The sequence below is a fragment of the Cnephaeus nilssonii genome, assembly GCF_951640355.1.
Source record: "Cnephaeus nilssonii genome assembly, chromosome: 4".
NCBI classification, from domain to species: domain Eukaryota; kingdom Metazoa; phylum Chordata; class Mammalia; order Chiroptera; family Vespertilionidae; genus Cnephaeus; species Cnephaeus nilssonii.
This window is the reverse complement of record NC_137075.1, coordinates 65,698,657-65,719,486: the sequence shown is the minus strand read 5'-3', so window position 1 is coordinate 65,719,486 and position 20,830 is coordinate 65,698,657. Positions and strand designations below refer to the sequence as shown.

General features: G+C 48.3%; 1 protein-coding gene across 1 annotated transcript in view; it reads left to right on the top strand.

The window, feature by feature from the left end:
• Nucleotides 1–4,093: 4,093 nt before the first annotated feature.
• MEGF11 (multiple EGF like domains 11) overlaps nt 4,094–20,830 on the top strand; it is a gene marked incomplete at its 5' end in the record, with an annotated part of 356,031 nt that continues 339,294 nt past the window's right edge. The window contains one exon of the mRNA XM_079769267.1: nt 4,094–4,205. The remainder of the gene's footprint in view (nt 4,206–20,830) is intronic.

The window sequence follows — 20,830 nt, the reverse complement described above, 5'->3', positions numbered from 1 at the left end:
TTTTCTCAAGCACTCTCATATGTCAGGTTTCACCTGAGTTTAAAAGTTGTATAAGTTCTGAAATCTTTCCATCACTCAACAGATTCCAGTCATCCCTGGTGTGTGCTGCATGTTTGTCCCTGGGGATTGGAGCCAGAGCTCTGCAGGAAGATGGAGGGGAAAGGTGTTCCCGGCAGAGAAAGGAGGGCGAGGAAGGAAAACAAAGGTCATTTCTTGTTCACTTGAGTGAAGGAAGGCATGGACCGTCGTGGTCTGAGCCCTGGACAGTCTGTCCAGTGTTCTAGCCATTTGATAATTTATTTCTAAGAAGAAAGAGGTCATCCCACCTTGGTCACCAGAGTTTTGGCCTCCACACCTGCCATCCCCATCTAGACTGAATTGTGCAGAGAGGGTGGGAATGGAGCTGGGTTTCAGATGTCATCTCACTGGAGAAGAGATACTTGGGATCCGGTAGGAAGAAAGATCAGAGAGGCTGAGGGGAGGAGGTAGAGGGTGAGAGCAAAGGCTATAAAGTGAATTCTGCTTGGGCTCTGCTTACTTTCTCAGTGAACTTGAGCCAGACAATTCTTCTCTCTGAGTCTGAGTTTCCTCCTCTATAAGATGGAGATAATAGCCGTGCTTATCTCTTATCATTCCCATTTTGCAGATGAGAACACTGAGGCTTAGGGAGATTAACATGTAGCTAAGTGATAGGGCCAGGATGTGAACTTAGGCATCTGTTTCCAGGGCTCCTGCTCTCAACAACCTCACTCACCTCCTCGGTTTTACGGTCTTCTTGCCCAGTAAGTTTTTTTTTGAGAGCAAGGCTTACAGCTCTTTTATTTATTTTTAAATATATATTTTATTGATTTTTTTATAGAGAGGAAAGGAGAGGGAGAGAGAGTTAGAAACATCGATGAGAGAGAAACATCGATCAGCTGCCTCCTGCACACCCCCTACTGGGGATGTGCCCGCAACCAAGGTACATGCCCTTGACCAGAATCGAACCTGGGACCCTTGAGTCCGAAGGCCGTCGCTCTATCCACTGAGCCAAACCAGTTAGGCAAAGGCTTACAGCTCTTAATAGTGGACTCTTGTCTCAGATTATGCCTTTAGATGAGTAGGGGGGTCCAAGACTTCCAAAATAAACTTGTTGCAGCTGGGTTGAGCATATAGGATGTGCAAAGCAGTACCTTTCAGTGCAGGCTCTCAGGGACTGGCAAATGAATGATGGATCACGGGCTCCAATGTGACCCCAACCTGACCCTCAGAGACATTTGCTAAAAGTGTTCCTGGCTCTGTTGGGACATGAGTGCTTGGAGGCCTGCCAGATGGGTAGAGAAGGTGCAGCTTTATAGATTTTTAGAGTATGGCAGAAAACCAGGCAATCCCCAGCTTGGCATGGAGGGGGGCCAATACCCCTCAGCCTCACAATTCCCTCCTGGCAGTGTGCGAGTGTGGGTGCGAGAGACATGGGTGCTTCCCATGCATTTGCTTATTGAGATGGGGTGGAATGGTTTTCCAGCAAGACCTGCCCACCTCCCCAAACCTGTTAGAACTAAGGTTTAAGAGTTATAAATGGACAGCTACCACACAGAAGTGAGGGTGTGTGTGTGTGTGTATAGGGGGGCCAGGGGGAGGCGGGGAACTGTAACTCATAATCCAAAAGGGAATGCGAAGATGAAGACAAGAGAGCAAAAACCTACCTTATGTAATATTAAGTGCCAACAGTTATCAAGTGCCACTGTGTGTATTATTTGGTTTATTCTTCCCAGGGCTTACAGTACTGTTATCATTCCCATTTTACTGATAGAGAAGCTGAGGTCAGAGAGATTAAGTGTCATAGTAAGTGGCAGAGCAGGAACAGACACCCAGAAAGTTAGAACTCTTAGCCTTCAGCATCTCTGATCCCCACAAACTGCTGCACCTCTGAGCTGGAGAAACCCTTAGAGAACATCTATTTCAGCCTCTTCAGCATGAGGTAGGGAAACTGAAGGCCGAGAATTGCAGTGATGACCAGGGTCAGACAGCTGGTAGTGAGAGCCCTAAGATTTGACTGCAAGGCCAGGATTAGGGTGAGGCAGGAAGGCCCTAGGATGCAGCATTTAAGGAGGTATTCTCTCTCAGATGCCAAACCTGCACTTGCACAACCCTGAGAGTGACTGCTTCCTTAAATCTTGTGCCCTAGGCACCTCACTTGCCTCAGCCTAGTCCCAGCCCTGGTCAGATGCTTCTTCTGATTTTGTGGTGTGATGACTATGGCCCAGGCATGGGTTTATTTATTTTTTTAAAAAAATCTGTTTTTATTGATTTTAGTGAGAGGGGCAGGGAGAGGTAGAGAGATAGAAACATTGATGAGAGAGAAACATCCTTTGGCTGCCTCCTGCACACCACCCACTGGGGATCAAGCTGGTGACCTCTTGGTTCATGGGTTGATGCTCAACTGTTGAGCCACCCTAGCTGGGCCAGGTTTATTTATTTGATTTGATGTCCCAAGACAGAAACCTGATGGGATATTTCTGTGGAGTTTTGGCAACATCCCAAGCAAGGTGTCTACCCAGGGGCTGAATGCAGGGTCTGCTTCTGGTTGCTACCATGGAAGGGACTGTACTGAAGGGGAACAACATCTGGCCCCAGCAATTAGGCAGGGGCCTAGGACCATCATGGTCCTGTCTTGATAAAGCAGGGTGGCAGAATGGGGTCCATGAAAACAGGACCCTTCATCTCTCTGGATCCACCGTGGGGCTGAGATGGGGAAGTGCCAGGAAGAGCTTCTAGGGGTGGGACTTCCCTGATCAGAACGAAGTCCATTACCAACGGTGGAAGCAAGAGGGCTCGGTGCTCAGACACATGTACAGACTCACCTTTTCCCAAAGCCTCAGATGATGTGTGCTTCACTCTAAAAAACTCCTCCCTGAGATGTGTACAGCACCTTCTTCCCCCAAGTCTGGGCCTTTCTGCTCTTGTAGTTCAAGGAGAAAAGGAGACAACCGCACCCAGTGCCTGCTACTCCATCCCCGGTAAGCAGGAGAAAGATGGTAAGTCCCGCATTTTTTTAGAGAGGGGTCCCGGTGGGGAGAAGGGGTCCCGGTGCTACATGCATTGCCAGGTCCTCCCCCTCACCCGGTTGGCTACCCAGGAGGGGCAGTGAGGTGGTCCAAGGTGCTCTCCCGGAGGGAGAAAGCTTCCTCTCCTGGCACCGAGGTCTCGGGTCTGGGGGCTTGGGCGCTTGGGGCAGGCAGAGAGGTTGGAAGGGCTGGATGGGCCCCTAGCCTCTTCGCAATTCCCAGGTCAGCGGAGGAGCCCTGTCCTGGCTGCGGGAGCAGTGACGGACTAGGCCCTGACTCTGGAGCTGACCTCGCCAAGGCAGGTCCCACGATCTCTTCTCTCTGGGCCTCAGTTTACTCATCTTCCCAGGCGCGGCCCAGCTTGGCATGCCTAGGGCCTGGCATTCTGGGTTATTTGTCCTCCAGATGTTTCTCAAACCCTTGCGTGGGGTCCCAGCCTCCAGCCCTGGCACGGCCTCTCCGTCCTCAGATTGTGACCAGCATGGCTGGGGGCTCCCTTGGTACCCTTAGATCCCAGGGGCTCTCCCCTTCCCTATTCGGAGGAGCAGCTAGAAGGAGGCGGTGCGCAGCCCGTTCTGACCCACCCGAGGGAGAGGGGAGGTAGGGGAGAGAAAGGAGAGTAGAGAACAGCAAAGGTTAGAAGGAGGAGAAAATAGCAGAGAGACAGAGGGTAGAGAGAGAAAAGAGGGTTAGAAGAGAAACGAGCAAAAGCAGGAAAGTGGGGGAAGGGAGGTGAGAAGAGATGCTGGCAAAGGGTGAACCAGAGAAAAAGGAACCCGAAGGAATCCGGAGAGAGACTAAAAGATAGGAAAAGAGCGAGCGAGAGAGCAGGGTCTGAAAAGACCGAAGAGGGAGAGAGAGGGAAAAAAAGGAGGGGAGCGGGGAAAGCGGGCGGGAGACGCGAGCGGGGAGAGGACGGCTGGTGGGGAAGGAGAGGGAGGGACCGAGGGACGGAGGGGGTGGGGGCTGGCTCCGCAGCAGCAGCGCGGCTCCTGCCGCCCGCCGGCTCGCTCACTCGCTTGCGGCGCCCGCCGCCCGCCGCCCCGCTCCGGGTTGCTCACAGCTGCGGCTGCTGGCCCGGCGCTCCGGCGTGGCTCGGGCTCCGGAGGACCGGACCCAGCGACTGGCCGGCCGAGCCCAGGGCGGCTGCGGAAGCAGGTAGGTGGCTGGGCGGGGACTGCGAAGACGCGGAGCTTCGGACCGCCGGGGGTACGGGGAGGGGGGACGCGGGTCGGGATAGGGCTGTGCAGCCTCGCGACTAACTTTCCTCCGGCTCCGTGGATCCCCGTGGTCCTGCCCGGGTCCGGGTTGCCGAAGCCGACTTTAGAGCGGGGAGGGGGGTGAATTCCGGGTGAATTTGGGGTCCGGGCAGGAGGTGAGGAGGGTGGCCCTGGAGTAGGCACACGCCAGCCCTCCGGCCGCAGCCGGGACGCAGTGCCCGCGCTGGGGAAGACTGGAGCTCAGCGGCGCGGCGCGTTTGTCCCCGGGAAGGCGCCCACCCGCCCCTCCGAGTCTGGGGACTCCCACCCCCGAGCCGCCTTGGGCGCGTCCGCTGCGCGCCTCGCAACCGGCGCCCTCCCGGCCCGGGTCCGGGCTCAGAGCCTGCGGGGCGCGGCCAGGTCCCCGCCCCGGCCAGCGGAGCGCCTCGCGGGCGCCCAGCCCCAGCCGATGCCCTGCGCGCTTTTGCTTTTTGGAGGCGCTCAACGGAACGTATACCCCCTTCACGTCTTTCTCTTCCCGTCGCTCCGACTCTCTTCGGAGAAGTCCTGGGCGCCGACGTTTGGGTGGACACCTTGGACGTCCCTCCTGCCCTGGGCGGCGACCCGTGCTCCCGAAGTTAAGAGAAGCGAGTCACTCGCCGTGCGCGCCCGGAGCGCGGTCCGGAAGTTACCAACTTCTCTCCAGCCCCGGTCCGTAGGGTGGGAGGTGGGGAGATGGGTGGTGGTTGTAGCCCCTTGGAGCCGCAGAGCGCAACCGCCTTCCTCCTGGACTTGGTTCATTTTCTTGATTTGTTAGAAAAATACGACTTAAAATGCAAAATCGTTCCTTGCGGGAGTCAAGGTCCGTGAGTGGGACGGAGCCTCCGCCCTTTGGGAGCCGGGGGGCGCGCAGCCTCGGCTGGATCATTCCCAGAGCTCCGAGCTCCGGCTGCGCTCTCCCGGACCGACTCCCGGCTCCATCCTCCAGCAGTCACTTCTCAGGGTCTGTCCCTGGTAGCCCGCGCTGCGAGGCCGGTCTCACTCTCTCCCGCGTGCTCATGTTCTCTAGAAAAATATTTCAAAGTGACTCGGCTTCAGGATCTCCCGTTCTGTGCCCCAGGGAACGCATAGAGCACGGCCTCCGGGCGGCTGGAGGAAGCCTTCGGGTGGTTTGGGCTCCCGGTCATCTCCGCTCGCTCTGGCCAGGGAACTCGTGCCCGGGCATCGGCGCTCCTCCCGCGCTCTGCCTGGAAAACAGGAGTTAACGCCCGGCTCAGCGGCCCGAGAGCAGAGGCTGGCCTGGGTTGTCGGAGCCTGCCGAAGGCTGGAAGGCTCGGGTCATCGTTCCCAGAGTCCAGGAGGCCGGATTCTCCGTCCCGTGCGGCTTTATCGGAACCAGCGGGGCCCTGGCTTCGCCGCCCTCTTTGTAGGAGTGCTGCTGAAGAGGTTCTGTTGAAAGGTTTACAGTAGGTTTAGTGGGGCGGAAAACTGGGGGCTTTGCGGAGGGGGTCCCTAGGCTATCGTTTCCTGCAGGTTGGGCGGGGTCCTCCCAGGAGCACTCCACACCACGCACCAGGTCTCTATGTTGCTCAGATATTGTTTAAGCCCTTAGAAATTCAGAGTCCACCACTGCAGTCCCACCTCTTTCTCCCATCTCACAGGTCAGCAAACCAAGGTCCAGAGACGTGACAGGTCTGGCTTAGAGCTAGTTAAGTTTGGGAGGGAACCGTAAACCAGGTAGGTCTCGGGATCCCTAGTTCAGGGCTTTTTCTAGCATTCTATGCTGATGTTACCACGTTCTCAGCACAGCACAAGTGTTCCCAGTGATGCCACAGCAAGTCATTGAGGACTGGGCATGGATGAGGTTAGAGGCAGAGGACTGCTCTCTGGATTCTCTTGTTAGGTCCTGTGTTATCATGTCCCAGAAAATAATCACTTCGGTGACAGTTTGTTGCTCCCTATCCTGTGCCCAAACTTAGGTCCAGAGACTCCGGAAACTGCAGTCCACAGGGAAAGAGCAGCCATTGTTTATAGCAAAGGAAGCCTGCATAGGCTTCTCAGGTGAAACTAATTTTGGAGGGGGCAGGATTAGGGGTGGCCCCGGAGAAGGGAGGATTTGGAATTAGCCTGGGGTAGGTTTCCAGCTGGGGGAGGAGGATTATGGAGCACAATGTTTGAGAACTAAGAGAGAGGCAGGAAAGCTCATAAATTGTTAAGTTGGTGATCAATGGACAGCAGGGTCTGGGCAAATGAGAATTTGACCTTTGAATGAGAAGCCCAAGGGCACCCAGAAGATCCAGCTGCTCTGAATCCAAGCTCAGAACCTGGCCCAGAGGTCTGATAGTTCTACATGTAGGGTGAGCAATTGGCTGGGAAGTCAGCACCCCGAGGTGCTGGGAATTATTCAGGCTTTTGTTTCTCCTTTTCTTCTTTCTGCTCGTCCCCGGGTTTCAAATACAGTTGACCCTTGAACAACTTGGGATGGTGGGCAGGGGTTAGGAGCACTAACCCCCAGTAAAAACCCCTGAATAACTTTGATCTATCCAGACTTCAGCCATTCCTTGCTATATCAGCCAAGGATTGGTTCGAGGATCCCTGTGGATACCAAAGTCGGTGGAAGCTCAAGTCCCTTATATAAAATGGTATAGGACAGTGTATACAGTCATCCCTCTGCATCTGCAGATTCCCAGCCACGGGTGAAAAATACTGTTTTATGTCTGCGGTTGGTTGGACCCGTGGATGCCAAATTTGTGGATATGGCAGGCAGAACTCAACATATTGATTGGGAAAAAAAATCTGAGTGTAAGTGGACTCACGCAGTTCAAACCCATGTTGTTTCGTTGTCCCTTTCCAACCATAATTTTAGAATTTAAATACTTGAGTGTTTTGGACCGACTATGGGTAAGGCATTTACTGCGATAGGAATAGTCAACAAGTAATTCTTGAGTTCCCACTTTGTGGTAGGATTGGTCTTGGGGGTACAGTGGTGAACCCGACAGGCAAAGTCCCATACCTCATGATGCTGGACATTGTAGGCTTCAGTCCTCCATGTATTTGAAGTCTAGTTGCAGAGTGGAAGCGAATTCACAAAAAATATCTGAAAAAGTGCTGAAGTGGGACAATATAACACAGAAAATCCTGAGCCTCCCCTTTAGCGGTTCAAGGCTCCAAGGTGAAAAGACTTGAAGCTGTTGGCTATGCGATTCGGAGATTCTGTGGGCTTCCATGACCCCAGGTCCTGGTTGCCAAGGGTAACCCAGAGGCGGCTGCATTGATGACCTCAGATATGGCAGTGGAGAGAGCTGCTCTGCAAAGCTTCTGCAGTCGCCAGTCAGGGATGTCAGGAGGGAGCTGGTGAGTGTTGGCAGCTGTGGACTTGCTAGGTATCCATAGAGACTGGTGCCAGGTAACCATATGCCTCTTAAATTCCAGCATCCACAGCCATTGGCGAATTCTATAGCCCCATTGTACAGATGAGTAAATGGAGCCCTGACTGCAGATTGGGATAGCTATGCAGAAAGGGCAACCCAGCCACTATAGAGTCCAGGTATCCCTGATCTCTTACTTTAAAATGATGCTCTTCTCTTCCTATTTTGTAGACTAATGGTTCTCAGACTTCAATGTAGAAGGCTTGTCAAAAAACAGATTGCTGGGATCCACCCTCAGAGTTTCTAATTCAGCGGGTCTGGAGTGGGCCCAGTAATTTGCATTTCTAACAAGTGATGCTGATCCTCTTGGTCCAGGGACCACACTTAGAGAACCAGTGTGGCAGAACAAGGGAAAGTGAGTTCTTTTCTTGAGATTTATGCAATGGGGGAGCCTGAAACAAAGGCTTTGATTTTGCTCTAGGAACTTCCAGAACTTGCCTATGTATAATCCTCTTCCCCTTACCCCCAAGGAGGCCATAGAATTAAAAGAATATTTTATCTTCATCAGCGCCCGCAGAGAGAATATACTGCAATATAATTAGGGAATACATAGGTGTCGCACGTTGGAGGTAGGCTCCTTGCCCCATGGCTCTGTGGGGGTTTATTAGAGCGGTTATAATTGAAAAGGTGTCGTCCACTCTGAGAGCCCCTCATGAAACTTCCATGGCCTGGGTGGTCATTGTCCAAAAATGCATGTCTTCTTCATTTAAAAGAAAGTCAGAGAGATTGCTTCTCCTGCTAATGGGACTCTCTGTGTTTCATTTGACAGTAACTGTGCAATGTGTTCTTAAGGGAGAGAGAGGGAAACTGAACAGCCATTGTGAACAGATAGAGGTTGGAGGCAGTCCCCACCACAAGTTTACAGATCTGTTTGTTGAACATGTCAACATATTTTGAAACTCTGTCTATCTGTTTCTCCTATAAAATTTCTGACTTTAAGGTGTATCTCAGCAGGAGGAGAGTTTATGTTTCAACTTAGCTGGTTGGGTGAATGTAGCAGCACACTTCATCCCCAATATGTTTATTAGACCCAAAAGAAAGGAACCATAAAAGAGTTGTTCTAAATGCTGGCATTTTTCATCTGGATTCTATTTATTGATTATTTTACAGTCGAGAAGTAGCAAAAAATCTATGTTTTTACAGCAAATAAAACTGGCTGCAGTAATTATGCAGGCTCAACATGTCTCTTCTGGAGCAGGAAGTTGGAATTCAGCCTGACTCTCAAACATTTGGATGAGATCTAATTGAAAAAGACATTTCAAAGAACAAATATTTAGGAATGCAGAGTTTCAATGATGGTCTCTCTGGGCCAAGTGCAAGCACCTTTCTTTTAGCTTGATCTTCAGATGTGGGGGGAGGCCATAGGGAAAGACTTGGTCAGTAATGTTGAGAGCACAGTCAAAACATTAGGCTGAAACTCAGTGAGGCTTAGTAAAGAGAAGAGAGATGTCTTCAGGGAATATATCCCCTGTAACTGGTGAGCAAAGGGAGAATCACGTAATCAAATATAGATTGAATAGTTATTGAATGTCTAATCTTGGAATAGGCACAGTGTGGAGAGGGACCAGGACTTTCCCCTCTTATAACTAGTATATCTCCCATAATGCTTGGCTCTGGTATCTATAGTGACAGGAGCCCTTGAATGGAGTCAGTATCAGTCAGGGCTGCAAGTAGCAGAAAACTTGAAGTCAGTGTGCTGAAATAATAAGGAACTTAGTATCTCCCATAACAAGAGGTCTAGGCTATGTCTGCCCTAAGCTTGGTTCTTTCACTGGTTTAACAGCATCATGAAAGATCCAGATGCTTTTCATCTTTCCTTGTTCTCAAGGTCACAAGATGGCTGCAATAGTGCCAGGTGTCACACCCTTACAGTGATGTGCAGAGGCAGAGAGGCAAGAAGGGAACTTTTCCCCAGGAGCTTCTCAGCAGACTGTCCCTTTTCTCATTGGGTGGAATTGTGAATCACACGTCCATGCATTAAGCAATCACAGGCAAGGGAAGGAGACGATCATAATCGCCCTAGAATAATCTTGATGTATGTGTTGAACCCCAGAGAAGAACAACATTAGGGTGCTTTGAAAGGGAGAAAGAAGCAAACAACAATGCCTACCATAGAGTTTAAGGCCTGGGTTTTAATTCTCTCCACTCCTTTTTAGTCCTGTGACCCTGCGTAGCTATTTCACTTCTTTGTGCCTCAGTTTAATGGGAATTTATTGGGAACATAAATCTGAATTAACCCAATAATTACACTTGATTGACATAAGAGAAGTAGATGATTATTTAAAGATTTGATCTCTGCAATCAAAGAATTATCTAGTGCAGGAGACATGTGAGGACTAGATCAGAGAGCAGAACCAGAGAGTAAATAATTATGACTTGCAGACCAACTATGGCAGGAGGAATGTGACATCAGTGAAAGACACAAAAGTTAGAGAAGACTTCCTGGAGGGAATGGTTCATGTGCATACTGGAGCACCAATATTTAAGTATGGATGGCTTATGAGCTCCTTCTGCCCAACTTGCTTTTCTTTTGTCAATGGTAAATGGGACCATTAGGCCAAGATGAGATCTTATTTCTACAATCACAGTGTCTTTGACAGTCAATCCAAATATGGCTGGTTATGGTTCTGGGAGGCAGGTCACAGTGGCTTCCTTGCCAGTCCTGGATTCCTGGTTTCCACTTCCGAATGACCCATTAAGCTCCACCTCTCATACTACATTTCAGTTGCTTATTAGATATTATTATTCGGATGTCTGGCTGTCATTGTAAAATCCATATGCCTAAAATGAAGTCTAATGTCTTCCCATATCTTAAGCCATCTGTTCTTCTGGATTCTTTGTTTTTGTTGTTGGCAGCACTATATTCCTAGGTGTTGGTATCAAAACCTTAGCAACATTTTTGATGCCCACCTCCTTCCTCTGTTTCCAATATTCAAGCACCAACTTTTTTTGGTTTTCATTATGTTTCTTGAATGTAAGTCCTTTCTGACGTTAGATATCTGCTTTGTTCCCGCTCTTTCCATCTCATGTGGGGTGGTGGCACTAGCCTCCCGCTCTCATCTCCCATCCTCAGGGCAGTGCATGGGGGTCACAGGGATGGATGTATGTCTTTAGGAACAGTTTGTGGGCTGTGCAAATAGCATAGTCTGTAATTTCTACTGCAGGGGTGGCAGTGAGTCTAGAATCCATGGCTGCAGACACATTATGTTGCTCGGGATGCCATTTTCCAACCTCTCATCTCTCTCTCTTCTTTAAGTCATCCCAAAGCATGGTTTGTTTGTTTTTTTAATCCACCCATTATCTTACATTCTTTTTCATAGTATCACTGGATTAATGAAGCTCAGACTCCTCAAATGTACGTTTGAAAGCATCCACAAGCAGTTGTATCCTATCCTGTCTTCCCATCCTTACTGCTAGGACTCACCACCACTGCCGACTCTGCTTCAAGTTCTGCTCTTCTCTGTGTTTAACCCACACCACTCTTTCTTTCAAGGCCAGTGTTGAGCTGCATCCTCATTAGACCTTTCCTGACCACTGGAGCCCACAGCGATCCTGAAGCATCGATCTTTCCTTCCTCTGAACTTCTGTAGCAATTATTGCCTACACCACAAATTCAGTACTTAATAATGTGCTGCTGGTGTCATTGTTCAGCGTTTTATTAGAATGTTCCTCAGCTTCGCAATTGGCTGTAAGACCATGGAAGTCTGAGATGAGGTGGGGTGGATCTTTCTTTGCACCCAGCATTGTGGCCAGCAAGCACATGGCCCTTTGATGAGTATTTATTAATTAATAAATCACAGGAATAGGGGAAATTAAGATGATTTACCTGTCCTGGCTGGTGTGGCTCAGTTGGTTGGACATCATCCCGGGCACCAAAAGATTGCCGGTTTGATTCCAGGTCAGGGCATATGCTCAGGTTTCAGGCTCGATCCCTGGTGGTGGGCATGCAGGAGGCAGCCAATTGATGATTGGCTCTCACATTGGTGTTTCTCTCTCTCCCTTTCCCTTCCTCTTTCTCTATAAATCAATACAAATATTTTTTAAAAAACTATTTACCTGAAAATAATTAATCTTCACTTTTTTCCCTTTAACCTCAATATGTAGAAAGAATTTGATGAATGTGCTCGATGCAGGGCACTATTTTAGGTGATTTCTAAGGAACTGTTTTAACTCATCCTTGTAACAACCCTGTGAGGTCAGGATTATTTTCGTCCTTTTATAGGTGAGGAAGTGGAGTCTGAGAGAGGTTAAGTGGCTTGCCAACCTCACTCAGCCAGCAGGAGGCGGAGTGAGGGACACAGTCAAGTTCTTTCCTCTGTGCTCTGTTTCATATCTCTGGAGGTTCTCCTGACCCTGTGGGTGCCCTGTTCTCTGGTCTCTTTTCCCCGATTTGCTGTGTCTCCCTGCCTCATCCTGTTTCCTTTCTCTGACAATCCTCAGATCCCCTTTTGTCCTGAGAGTGTGTTTGGGGACTTTTTAAACACTGACATTTACGTAAGTTTTTCCTGAGGACCTTCCCTCCTGTTAGATTGTGGCTTCTATAGATCACTCACTTTTTTACCTTGACTGTGTTTCCTGTCATCTTCAAGCCTAAGCTAGAGATTCCCTTTAGAGCAGGGGTCCTCAGACTTTTTAAACAGGGGGCCAGTTCACTGTCCCTCAGACCGTTGGAGGGCCGGACTATAGTTTAAAAAAAACTATGAACAAATTCCTATACACACTGCACATATCTTATTTTGAAGTAAAAAACAAAACGGCAAAAACACCCGCATGTGGCCCGCGGACCGTAGTTTGAGGACGCCTGCTTTAGAGCATAAAACATTGTGCTAGTGCAGTGGTCGGCAAACTCATTAGTCAACAGAGCCAAATATCAGCAGTACAACGATCGAAATTTCTTTTGAGAGCCGAAAACCGACTTCTGTGCATGGGCCACGAAGTTTCAATCGCACTGTACGTGCTTGCCCGCACGTGGTATTTTGTGGAAGAGCCACACTCAAGGGGCCAAAGAGCTGCATGTGGCTTGCGAGCCGCAGTTTGCTGACCACTGTGCTAGTGGAATCAAACTGGGTCTGAGAGCCAGGTTTTCTGAATTCCTCTGCCCTTCCTTTGCCCCCATCTGACCTTTTGTATTCATCCACCCTCAACCTGCCATTACTCCAGTTCTGTGTCTCAGTTATCTTACCCGGGGAAGGAAGACACTGCTGACTTATCAACAGGAAGGTGGTCTATTGGAGGTCTCTACCAGCTCCAGAAGCTATGAATGTCATTCTTCCATCCTCTGTGGCATTCTTCATTCATTCATTCATTCATTCACTCATTCATTCACTAAATACTGAATATTGACCACATGACCAATATAGCAAGGCACAAAACAAAGTCCTTGGCTGATGGAACTTGCATTGAAGTGAGGGAAGACAGATGGTAAAAAATCAAACAGTATATAATTTGATGGTTATAATGAAGAAAAACAGCAAGGTAAAGGGGTATGTATGATGATACATGCTGCTGTTTTACACTATTTTACAAAGAGAAGGCTTCTCTGATGGTGACATTGGAGCAGGAACTGAGAGGAAGGATGCCATGTGGATATTGGGAGGGGGGGCGGGGCAGAGATCACAAAGCAGAGGAATAGTAAATGCAAAGGCCCTGAGGTGAGAGCTCACCTGGTAGGTCCGAGGATCAACAAGAAGGCAGCAGTGGAGATGAAGAAAACTTGGTAGGAGGTGAAGGTTCCTTATCCTCACCCTCTTCACTGTCTCCAAGTCACCCTTCTCACAGCTGTTTCTGCTGGCTGAAATAGCCACTTCTTTCCACGCAGCCAAGTGCCATTCAGCCTTCACAGCTCAGCCCTGGTGCCCCACCTTCCAGGGCAAGCATGCCATACTTGCAGCCCACAACGAATATTTTTGCGGCCCAGCCAATATAACGGTATGTAAGAAACGTTTTAATAAAAATTTCCTAACTTAATTTTTACAATATCCTGTTATACATGATCTATCTATATAAAAAGCCAGTGTCCGTGACGACCAGGACGACCAAACGACCGGTCCAGCTCTCGTGGTGTAGCGTGGCGGGGCGGCGGGGGCCGAGGAGCCTTCTGGGGTGGGAGCTATGAGCATGGAACTTCACAGGGCGGCTGAGGCAGAGGAGTGTCGGGGGCAGCGGAGGCGAGCGTGGAGCATTATGGGGGTGGCTGAGGGGGAGGAGCGTCGAGGGGCAGCGGTGGTGAGCATGGAGCATCATGGGGGTGACTGAGGGGGAGGGCAGGGTGGAGGCAGGGGAGCGTTGTGGGGTGGGGGCTGTAGAGGTGGAGGAGCGACGCGGGGCCGTGGACATGGCCCTGATTGCAGCTAGGCCTAGGGACCCTAACTGCGCACGATTTCGTGCGTTGGGCCTCTAATTATTAATAATGAACTACAACGTTTGTAATGACTGATTACTATAATTGTGTTGCATTCATTTCCCTTACGTGCAGGTGCACCATTTCTCTCCACTAATACTAGCAGCGAATACTTTAGCAGCCAATTGCCACGTCATTGGTCTTGTACTGACTTGTTTGGTGTGCACAACAGGAAATGTTTTGCTTTCAGAGAACAAGAAAAATAGGTTTATTTGCGTTACACTTATTAATTTGTGCAGTTATTTAGTGTCTGGTAAGTTAATGTTCAAGAAAAAATATTAATTTTTATTAAAATGCTCTATTATTTTATGTTAACGATGACTCATTTATTTCAGCCCTTTGTATTCTGCATGGCTCTATAGAAATAAACCTACATTTTTATGAAAATTGAAGCTTTTGTTTTTTTGCGGCCCATATAAACTTAAACCTTGCTTAATTGGCCTGTGTTAGCCTTTGAGTTTGACATGCTTGTTCTAGGGGGTTTCCATCTTTGCCATCTCTTATTGGTTTACCTCTTCTCTGAGTTCCTACAGCTCTCTCCTCTCCACTACACAACTGAGCCCTTGATTCCTTGCTGACTAGTTTCCTTTCCTGTGGGCGTGGCCTGGCCTGTGTGAGTCTCATCTCTAATGAGCCAGCTTCTTGAAAATGGTTAATTACCCCTCCTCAGGACCCAGCACAGAGCTGGGCTCAGTATCTGTTCATTGGTGATGCTCGTGTCAGAGTTAGGAAAGAGGTGGGCTCTGCAGAAATCTGTGGGTGGAACCTTCTTTATGCTATGCTCCTCCCTGGTCCTTTTAAATGGACAGAAAATCTTTTATTCTGGGCATTCTCAGAGCACTTTGAGCTGGGAGCCTCTGGGAGCCTTTGCCTGGAGCTGGGAGGAGGAATCCACCTTTCCCCAGGACTGGTATACCACTTCGGCTCTGAGTGTGGAGGGAGAAGAGCTGGGATGCTGAGGAAGCCCTTCTTTATTAGCTTTTATTTCTCAGTCAAGGAGGAATAAGATGTTTCAGGAGCAAGGTGGAAGGAATTCACCCAAGATTCTGGAGACATCTCTACCGTCCAAGGCAGGAATACTGGGGGGAAGATTGACCTGTAATTGACCTTGGGCAAGTTACTTAATGTTTGCCTATTCTATTGCAGTTTCTTCTCAGCCAAACCTCCATTCTCCCCACCCATTGTAGAAGAGAATAAACAATAGATCTGATTTTTACGGATTCTTGCTACTCCCCAGACTGGTCTCTGCACTAATTTTTAGGCCAATGGTTTTAAAACTTGAGAACTGTACAGATGGTTCTATTTGAAAGGGGGAAAGCTTCCCATAGATCTCCAATATTACCTTAAATTATTAATATAATAATACAGGGTGGGGGCAAAAGGTTTAGAGTTGTTCATGTAGAAAATAATACAATAATTAAACGATACTACAAGAATAAAATCTGTTTCATGTACTCACAACTGTAAACCTACTTTTGCCCCACCCTGTATTTAAATATACATAAACACAAAAATAGGCATAAGCCTTATGCTTATAACTCTTACACAACCTTAAATCCCACACAAGTTTATAAATTAAAGTGCAAACTACAAAGCCAACAACATTCTGATTAACAGCATTAATTTAACGTGATAGATGCTGTTGTTCCACTAAGACTAAATCACCCCTTGCGACGTGATTGTGGTTTTGGCTGTGTGAAGCGTTTTAGCTGCTCCCTCCACCATGTGCCCTGTGGTGACTCTACGCTCCCACCACTTGCTCAACTGGAACGACGCTGAAACCTTTGTTCCTACACCTGCGGAGGGGTCATTTGACTGGCACTTGGCACAGAAGCATCTGTGCATTAGCGGCCGCTTTTTCCTCGTTAGCCCGCGACAATTAAAGGAGCTCTGTTTAATTCTAGTGCAACAGCAGACCCTGACGCAAACAAAGCTGGGCATTGAGACGGAGTGTCACCGCTTAGTTATTGAAATGAAAACCCAAGCAAAAAACAAAACACAAAACAACAACTCAGACACAGACATAGACACAGACAACAATATGGTGATTACCAGAGGGAAAAGGCGGTGGGGGAGGTAGAAGAGGGTAAAGGAGGGATAAACGGTGAGGGAAGGAGACTAGACTTTGGGTGGTGAATACACAATACAATATACAGGCGAAGTTTTATAGAATTGTATACTTGAAACCTATATAATTTTATTAACCAATGTTACCCCAGTAAATTCAATTAAAAAAGAACATTCATTTAAAAACACAACACCACACAACACTACACACTATGGAATTGGTACAGTGCTTAGGGAACCACTGCTTGAAAGCAGCTCTTGAGAGCTCTGAAACAGCGCCCCTAGTGGTCTGAATGAGTTAATGCCAGAGCTGCTAATTGTTCTGTAATCAGAATGACAGAAACCATGCTTTGAACCTTTGTTATGTGCTATTATCTCAGGAGGGAGGTAGAATAGTATTAACCTCATTGTACAGATGAGAAGGTTGAGGTTCTGAGAGAGCGTGACTGGTCAAGGTCCCTTTGGTAATTAGCAGCATCTGGATTCCACCCAGTTGTGCATGACTCAGAGCCCATGAACTTCCCACCAGACCTCACTGCCTCCTTATCTACAGACCCTCACAAGTCTTCAGGGCGCATTGAATTACCAGAGTGCAAGGACTTTGGGCCAATTCAGGAACCTCTAGCTTCTCAGAGTGGACTCAGAGCTTTCTGGTGGAGCTGTTAAGACATGCTGTTTGGTTCAGAAAAGATGAGGGAAGCTGGTGAAGAGCAGGATAGAACTTAATGATGGTCCTCAGAGCCCCAGAAGGCTGTAGGTGGCAGTGGCAGGGGATGGAGCCTTCCCTGAAGGTGCCGGGGAGGAGTGGATGCTGATGACCGCAGGAGAGAGGTAGGTGTGATACCTTAACACCTACCTTTATTAGGGTTTTGCACTTTAGCAAGCACTTTTTTATTGTGCTTATTTTCCAGTGTGTGGGTTTTTAAATATTATTTTTGTTGTGGTATAATACACATAACAAAATTGACCACTTTATTTTTAAGTGTACAGTTCAGTGGTATTAAATACATGTATTAATGTTGTGTGGCCATTGCTTCCATCCATTCCATAACTCTCTAGTGTGTGTTTTACAACTTTAAAGAGTGGGTTATCGTCCTCAGAATCAGGGACTCAGATGACTGGTCCAAAGTAACACCTCATACCTGGTGCCTGCCTCTTGACAGTGACCTTGAGTGACAATGGTGGGCTTGGTTTTCCAGAGGCTTGTATGGGGTAACGTGAGGTGGCCAGGTTTCCTGAGGTAGGGGTTTAATGGGATGACCTTGGAAAGGCTGTCCTGGAATTGATTCTGTGGGTTGGGGTAAGGGGTGACTTACTCCTGTGGATCTAGGCCCCACCTTTCCTCACAGCGAACATTATTTAAAACCCACTCCTGCCCTTGGAAACTGCCCTCCCCCTGCCCGACCTGCCTGGGTTATCATCCAAGCTTAAAATAAGTACAATAAATAAAAACACCCTAAAATTTTTTTATCCTGCAGTAGATGAGCAATAATCTACATATGCAAATAAATGGCACACCAGTCCCCATGAATATTAATTTGGAAAGACAGCCCGAGTCCCTAAAATACACTCAAAATCAACAATGTGGCATTTTTGCAACTCCTCTGGTCCGCTTCGAAAATGACGGCCTGATTATATTTTCAGGTTCCCCTGCTCTCAGCTCACTTCCTTTCTGAACCTCTCAAGGTTACTAGGGGGTCATAGTGTCTCAGGGTGATGGCTGAATCCTGACTCTGGGGCTGGGGCTGACCTTGACCTTCCCAGGCCTTAGATCCTCTTCAGACCCCAGCATTAGCAGTGAGTCCCCAAGGCCAGGGGACAGTTCTGGGGAACACTGCAGGCAGCTGTAACCCTCAGGCTCTTGTGCTGTCCAGGAGATGAGAGGTGGGGGAGGTAAGGGGCCTGAGGAATTAGCTCTTCTTTCCACTCACAGGCAAATGAGGAAACTGAGACCCTGGGACAGTGGGTGACTTGCCTAGGGTGACATAGTGACTTAATGACAGGAAGTGAGAAATCTTTTTTTTTTTTAAATCTCTTAGCAACTTTTTTAAAAAATATATATTTTATTGATTTTTTACAGAGAGGAAGAGAGAGGGATAGAGAGTTAGAAACATCGATGAGAGAGAAACATCGATCAGCTGCCTCTTGCACACCCCCTACTGGGGATGTGCCCGCAACTAAGGTACATGCCCTTGACCGGAATCGAACCCCGGACCCCTAGGTCCGCAGGCTGACACTCTATCCACTGAGCCAAACCGGTTTCGGCAGAAGTGAGAAATCTTATTCATTCGTTTTGTTAATTGTCACCTGAGAATACTTTTTCCATTGATTTTTAGGGTGTGTGTGTGTAGGAAGGGGTGGGCAGGGTGGCATTTAAAGTTTGTATATTTTTGGGGAAAGAGTCATTCTTCTAGTGTGAACCTTCGCTCAGAGACTGGCTGTGACTGAAAACCTGGTCTTATATCCCATTTGGGTCTAAAGAAATGATTTTCTTCCTCCCCCAGTAGATTTCTCAATTAGATTATACATAGGCCAGAATTAATGTGAAGTTGCATCGTAGTGCACATCCCAAGACAGAAAAGAGTGTGAGTGTGTCGGAGGAAGCCAGATGGGGTTAACAACTGGCTGGGGAGGACCATGAGGTGGAAAATTAATTGGCAGTAATTTCTGTGTCCCACTATGTACAGGAAGGCTCTGCTGGGTGAGGGGAATGTGGCAGCATCACTACCATACGAAGTGGGGGTCTCTTTCCTGCTGATTACGGGGTGAGCTTGGGCAGTTCACCTTTGGGCATCCTTATTCTTGTCAGTAAACGTTGGGATAATCACCTCACTTTTTAATGTTGCTTTGTGAAGATTAAATGAGGATTTAAAGTTCCTGCACGATGTCTGGCACAAAGTAGGTGTTCAATACATTCAATTCCTCTCTTTTCCAGATAGATTTATCTGACTGGCTGCAGTGGGTCGGTATGGATGTGTGTGTGTGTATCGCTGCTTGTGTTTCCATGTGGGCCTCTTTTTGTGTGTGTGTTGGGGTGTTTCTGTGTGCGCTTGTTTGTGTATGTTTGTCTGTGTGTGTCTCTGCTTTCATCCATGTGTCTGCTTTTGAGTGGTGGTGTAGGTAGGTGTGTGAGTGAGTCTGTGCCTTGTGTCTGTGTTGGAATGATAGTTTTCTCTTTGTGAGTGGCTAGGTGTCTCAGTTTCCATGACAGCATAGCTGTTACTGCATGTTTCTGTGAGTGTGTGCTTTAATGCCTGTGTTTGTGGTGACTGTGAGTGTGTGCATGCATGTGTATATAGTGCAGGACTGGTGTGACCAGAATGCGCCATGGGGTTGGGAAGGTGAATAGTGCACAGAGAGCCCTGGACCTGGAGTCCTCTCTAAGGTGCTCCCACCCAGAACACCCAGGCCCTGACCCCGGGTCCCTGGAGCCCTAATTGGCCTCTGTCCATGCTCCTCTTCTAGCCTCTAGAGGCCCACTGGGCTGAGGCCCTGGCCCATTTGCATTGTGTTTGCATATCAATGCATCTCATTTTCATTGTCTACATAGTCTCTGCTTTCAGTTCTGCAGTTTTCAAGGTAAAATGTAGTTGCTCTTCTCGAAGGTCATTAACAATTGCTTTTTCTTTTATATTTTCTGGTCCAGCACTCCCTCCCAGAATTGGGGGGCTAGGGATGAATGGAAGCCCCAGGAGCCTGTTTTCCTTCTGTTGAATAGTTCATGGCCAGCGGCCTTGGGACCCTGGGCAGAGCAATTGAGGGGAGAAGATTTTCTTATTCCATGGTTTGTTGCAACTCTGTCATGTCATAGCCAGGGATAAATACAGTCCAACTTGTGCCCTGTTGCTTGCTTCCCTAGTGCCCACTGACTTACCCCACGGGATGAAAAGGAAGGCCCACCTTGGGTGTTTCGGCACCTCTGTAGAGACCTTGAGGCCGGGGCTGGCCTTATAGGGGACAAAGAAGCAAAGGATGTCTTTTCCTTTCAAATACCTAGTACATAATTAATGAAATTTCGAATGCCACAGAAAATACCAAACAAAAAATCTCCCCCAGGAGGGCTGTATGCTCAAAGTATCTTCCTTATGGGCCATCACTGTGTTCAACATTCCCTCTTTAGATATGGGTTCAAGTCCTGCCTGCATGGTTTCTGGCAAGTTACCTAACATGTCTGAGCACCCATTTTCTCATCTATAAAAGGGGGAGTAATAATAATAGTACTTAATACTAATAATAGTACATAGAGTGTTGTGAAGATTAAATGAACAATGCGAGTAAAGGGCTTAGCTTTTTGCCTGAAACATAGTAAAGACTCAGTAAATGTTGGCATTGCCAGTCCCCATGGGCTCCATTACAAAACAGAGGACCTATAGTATGTCTTTACACCCTAGTATAAATTGTTCATCAGATACTCCTCAGACTAGCAACAGGCTGGATCCCTTCACTGCCTTTCAGGAAGGCAAGTCCCCGGAGAACTGGGTTGTCTTCCCACGGGCACATTTGCACAGACAGCAAAGAAGTGGGAGTGTCCTTGTCTTTGTTTCCAAGGATTCAGGTCCCCACTCTGCCCTCGTCAAAGGGTCAGCAGCGTCTGGTTTTCTTTTCAAAGTCAAGGAATTCATCGTCTCTTGTGTGTCTTTACTCTGAGCAAGGCCCTGCTGGGCACCCAGGGCCATCCACAGTTGGCAG